Source organism: Dermacentor variabilis, chromosome 2 (assembly GCF_050947875.1).
Source record: "Dermacentor variabilis isolate Ectoservices chromosome 2, ASM5094787v1, whole genome shotgun sequence".
Taxonomy (NCBI): Eukaryota; Metazoa; Arthropoda; class Arachnida; order Ixodida; family Ixodidae; genus Dermacentor; species Dermacentor variabilis.
Genome location: NC_134569.1, coordinates 25,428,902 through 25,434,901, shown reverse-complemented (window position 1 = coordinate 25,434,901; position 6,000 = coordinate 25,428,902).

The window sequence follows — 6,000 nt, the reverse complement described above, 5'->3', positions numbered from 1 at the left end:
AGTGTGGGCTTTTGCGAAGCCATAACCGCGTCCGACAGCTCAGCGAAGGTGTTGTGGATCCCGAGGGCCGCTAATTTCTCGTTTGAGGTAGTGACAGGGAGACCCAGGGCCGTTTTGTACGCGCCTCTGATAATGGCATCGGCTTGTTCTTGGTCGCGTTTGTTTAGCGAGTGATAGTGATACGGCATGCTATACGTGATTCTGCTGATCACCAAAGCCTGGAAGAGGCGAAGCGTGTCCTCTTCTCGCATGCCCTTGCGGCTCCTTGTAATTCGTTTTATAATCCGCGAGATCTGGTTGGTGGCAGACCTTAGGGTTTGGATGGTGTGGGAGGCTTTCAGGTTGCTCTGGATCCAAAAACCCAGAATCCTAGTCTTATTGCCTTCCGTAATCTTCTGGCCCTCAAGATAGAGGTCGATAGGGCCGGGGGACTTGTAGATTCCTCCTCCGTGCACCCGGATCACCTCGGACTTTTCTGGCGCACAACGCGTCCCGCTCGCTGCCGCAAATCTCTCCGCGGCCGTCGCGGCCTCTTGAAGGGTCGCCTCTTTTCGCGCTAGGGAGCCCTTGGTGGCCCAGAGCGTGATGTCGTCTGCGTACAGATAGGTGGCTCCTGTGGCAAAAGTTGCGTGTTACTTATAGAAAACAATGTTAAATACAGCAGTTAACCTGCATAAAACTACAGTTGTACCGACCGACAAGTCACGGGTGCACCAAAGCAAATAAAACCATTAAAAAAATTTACCGCACAGACTTTCTGCGAAGAAAACTGGGCGTCCGCCAGCGCCCACGCAACGAACGCGTGCTCGCTATAGCAGACGATGCCCTTGACAACGGCAGAAAAATTGAAGACGTCGTGTATAACCCATGCCTCAAACATGTATACGTAGCAAAAAGTGGGAGTATAAATTTGCAGTTGGAATAAAGCACCATTATAAGAGCGTACCTGCATAATCGGTCTCGGCGCTCACAGCGAAATTAATATGCTGCGAAGCGAGTCTTCGCCCCAATTCAGTACCTTAAATCCAGTTCGCTCGCAGCGCCCTCGCAAAATTTTTCCACTCGGCGCTTCAGCGGGAGAGCGCCGTTCGCGCCGTTCTCTGCCATTGTTTAGTACACTAATTCTGGGGCTTTTCCCCAGCCCCAGAATCTATTAAGTACGTTCAGGGGTATGTGAAATGCGCGGTTGGCATTGTCTTACGAGATTAAGCTACCTCACGGAGGAAGGAAACTAAGGAGAGGCCCTGACGTCACTCTTTGTGAAGCAAAAGTGAAGCCGGAAGTTGGCGTTGCTCATGGCGATGCTCCGCCTTTTGGGCCCCCCTCCTCTCTTGTTTACATCTTTCGCGAAACCACGCCGCGCTGCGCGTGGTTTCGCGCGCGGAGCGCGTGCGCTCGCGCAACATCCGGCATAGCACGGTGCAGGTAACACAGCGCAACAAGACACGGTGACTAACGCAAACCCGCCCACACAGCGCCTACCACCAACCTACCAGAGCAACACGTGTGAGCGCTCAAAACCATAACAGCGCCGCCATTGTGGCCCAAAAGGCGTGGCCATACAACAAAAAAAAATAAAAAAGCTGCAAAAAAATGAGAACCTACTACGTCATTTCCGCCACACTTTTCTCCTAGCGCGCGGAGGGGGTAGGGCCTCTCCTTAGTTTCCTTCCTCCGTGAGCTACCTTGTGGAAAGTCATATGTAGGGAAAACCGGACGTTGTGTTAACGATCGTTTTCTAAAGATGAAGTGCCAACAGAGCCAGCACACTAATGAAGAAAGAACAATGATAGGTCAAGGTGCCTTGTCCTGTCATTGTTCTTTCTTAATTAGCATGCTGTCTCTGTTGGCGCTTGATCTTTTGAAAGCTATGAACCAACTAGCTCCACAACATGTGCTACTTAATGATTGTGCAAGCGAACATGCACTTTTAATTAAAAGGGAATGCACATTTGCCTGTGCATTGTCAAGCTTGCATGTGTTCACGATTTCCAAAAAGTAAAGATCTTGGGTAAAAGCTAAGATACTCCTGCCCAAGAGCTGATGGAAGCTTTCTATATACCTCTTAGAGGGAAGGCTTGCGTAAGTGACATCTGTTTCTTTAATGGATAGTGAGAAGCGATATTGACATTGAATCAGCGCACTTGAATTTGACACGTTCACGCACACATAGGGACATATACGGCGCCTATGTATGTCCTATTTGCGTGTGTGTGGACACGTCAGATTTAAGTGCACTGCTTCAATATCACGGCTGGCCAACTAGCCCGTTAGCATCTATTAAATGAGAAGCGTTTTTTGCACTGCTTACCCGAATCTGTGGTTGTAACAATGTCATTACATGCTTCGCACATGTGCAACTGAGAACATATATTGACGAGTGACGAAGAATAAAGGTAGTTTAACATTACTACTTGTCCGTGCCCCTTACTGCGTCCTTGTGTTGAATTTTGCGTAGTACATTTATTTCCTCGCAGTACAAACCAACTCACCCAACAACGTCTTATAAATAAACACCCAAGTTAAGAGGACGAATTGATAGCCAGCGCCGTAGCACAACTGTGCAACGTACGCGTAATGCTAGGTTGTGGGTTCGGCTCCCACCGAAGACATGTTATCTTTTCGTCCACTTTCATTTCCCTTTTCATCATTCCAACTTAAAGAACAATTAATTTGCCCGATGCTTTCCTTGGCTTCGTCTGTTGGCTTCATGCGATCATGATTAACAAAATCGAGCCCCTCAGTTCCCCTTCTTCTCTCGTTTAGATGTGTGCATCTTTTCACACCAGAATTCCGACATGTCGCTAGACTAAAGCTACCTTCGCTAAAATAGCTTGATTAGGAGCTAGATTTTGAAGAGAAAAAAAAGGCGCTAAAACAGCTACTTGTACTAAATTAAATTTTTGGTAGCTAGTTGAGCCCAAAAGTAGCTAGATTCAGCTATAATATTCCTAAATTGGCAACACTTGTGTCAGTCTCACTGTCGCTCCCACATGATCACACATTGTCATGACATGACAACACAGTATCGTCCTGGGAAACAATAGCGAAACTGTGTAGAAAAGCAACTATAATAAATTATTTGCAATGTTCTGAGCTAGACTTGTGTAAGTTTTTTCTAGCATTCATTTAATACAAAAAAAATTTTTTTTAATTGGGCCTAGAAGTACAACTGTACCAGACAATGAGATCACAAAATACAAGCCTATAGTTTCTAAATTATCAAGACTTCTGTGGGCAAGTGCACTTATGTTTATGTGGCTGGATTATCACGTACATAATCGTGCAAGCAGATAGCATCGAACAAGAGCAGGCGAAACCTCACAAAACGTTTGAAATTTTGAGCATCGCTACGGTCTGGCTCTATGGAACGTGGCTATACCCTAATAAAATGCAAATTTTAACACAGCGACAGTGTGCAAAGACCACTTACAAAGCAAAACAATTTAAAATGAGCAACAGGGCCACAGTTGAGAAGAAAACCAGCTTGTAAATACCAGATGAAAAATTTCATCTGTGCAAAACAAGCTCATTGTCCACAATAAACGCTACGTGTACGACGCTGCCGGCAGCAGCATTAAAGAGCTAAACCCGCCCATTTCTGGTGATTCAACTAACAGTGTATCGCGACCTTCAGCGCCAAACTTGACTGGCAAAACATCACCATAGGTAAGCGCGAGGAGACGTGGTGGTTTGTTGCCAGCACCCAGTGTGTCTGTACTTTTGGCAAATGTCAGAAGCGTACTTAATAAGCGTGAGTCACTTGAATCAGTTGTTGACATGTGCAATTCATCTATCATTGCGCTCACCGAAACCTGGCTTCACCCAAACATTACTGACAACGAAATATTTCATGACGCACCTAGCTTCAGCATTTATCGCTGTGACCGTGAATCACGTGCAGGAGGCGGTGCTATGTTGGCTACTTCGTGAGCTATTCCGTCTTCCTATATTTCTGTTTAATCTAATCTAGAAATTGTGTGGGCGCACGCTTATATCTGCCATAAAAGCTTTGTGTTTGGGGTTTGCTATTGTCCACCCAATAATTGCTCAAATTTTGCTGCCCATTTACATGATGCCATTGACACCATTATTGAACGTCATCCTAACGCTTTCATTTTTCTCCTGGGAGACTTCAACTTTCCCAACATTTCCTGGTCTTCTGAGCCCCCGGCTTTGAAACCGTTTTCATCAGAAAGCTTTGACTTTATTAATCTTTGCTCGGTATTTTCTCTTTATCAGCTTGTCTCTCAATCTACTAGGCTATCGCACAATACAGCAAATACGCTTCACCTTATACTAACAAACTGTCCTGATATGGTCTCTGATTTATCGTATCTGCCAGGTATTAGCAATCACTTAACGCTGTGTTCTGAAGTAAAATATTGTCAGTCAATAAACCGGAGTCCAAAAGTCCCTTCGTAATTACAGTAAAACCAACTTTGAAGCTATTTAATAACGAACTGTCTACTTTTCTCAATGTTTTCTTAGATGATTTTGAAATCCGTACTGCTGAAACTAACTGGAATATGTTTACAACAAAAGTACATGAACTAATAGACAAGCACGTACCTATGCGCACTATTTCTTTGCATTCAAAAGCACTTTGGTATAACTCGAATTTAAAACGACTTCGTAACAAAAGCATTCTCCCTCCGAGCAGCGGTGGGATGCATATGTGAAAGCGAATAATGCTTGTCTCCGCATTGAAATGTTCTCGTAATAATTTCCTACAAAATACTCTCCCAACTATGCTCAGTAATGATCCAAAAAAGTTTTGGTGAACCATTCACCCCAACCTTAATATCGAAATCACGTTACTTGACCCTTCTGGTGACGCGATTCCAGTTGCCGACTGCTCTGTGGTATTAAATTATGTATTTTGCCGTAATTTTGTAACAACCTCGACTACAACACTTCCCAACGTGCAGTGTTTTGATTGTCTAACAATGGATCCAGTAATTATTCAACCCCTTGGCATCGAAAAAATTATAGAATCATTGAAAGTGTCCTCAAGCCCAGGAATTGACCTCATCAATGCGAAATTCTTAAAAAGTACCAAAATATATTCTACTATTATGCTATCCAAAATATTCCAACAATCAATTGATGAATCCTCACTGCCATCCGACTGGAAAGTTGGAAAGGTGGTCCCAGTTCTTAAATCTGGAAGTAAAAATTCACCCCTAAACTACCGCCCAATTTCACTAACTAGTATCCAGTGCAAAATTCTCGAACATGTTCTTTACACAGACATTGTTAATTTCCTTGATGCCAACTCGTTCTTTTCGAAAGCTCAACATGGTTTCCGCCGATCTCTTTCCTGCGAAACACAGTTGGCTTCCTTTACACACAAGCTACATACAATTCTTGATTGTCGTTCTATAGCTGACTGTGTCTTCCTAGATTTCACAAAAACTTTCGAAAAAGTTTGCCACAGTTTACTTTTCTTTAAATTAAGCAAATTGAACATTGATAGGAAACTTCTCTCCTGGATCAAATATTTTCTAACCGGACGCTCACAATTCGTGTCTGCTAACACTTATAGTTCCCCGTTGAGGCCAGTTCATTCTGGCGTGCCCCAAGGTTCAGTGCTCGGCCCTCTCCTGTTTCTCATTTATATTAATGACTTGCCGCAATGCGTGACCTCTAACATTCACTTATTCGCCGACGATTGCGTAGTCTTCCGAGAAATTATTGACCAAAATGATGTTACGATCCTTCAAAATGATATCAACTGTATATCTAATTGGTGTAAAGTCTGGCTGATAGAACTCAACACAACAAAATGTAAGGTATTACGCATCTCCCGTACAACTTCTTGCCCCATTTCCTACTTGCTCGAGAATTCCGCTCTCGAATCTGTAACATCCTATTGCTACTTAGGTGTCCACATAACTTCCTCTTTCTTGGTCTCTTCATATTAGCAAAATAATTAGCAATGCAACCCGCTCGTTAGGTTACCTCCGGTGCAATTTTTCATCTGCTCCTGTTTCTTTA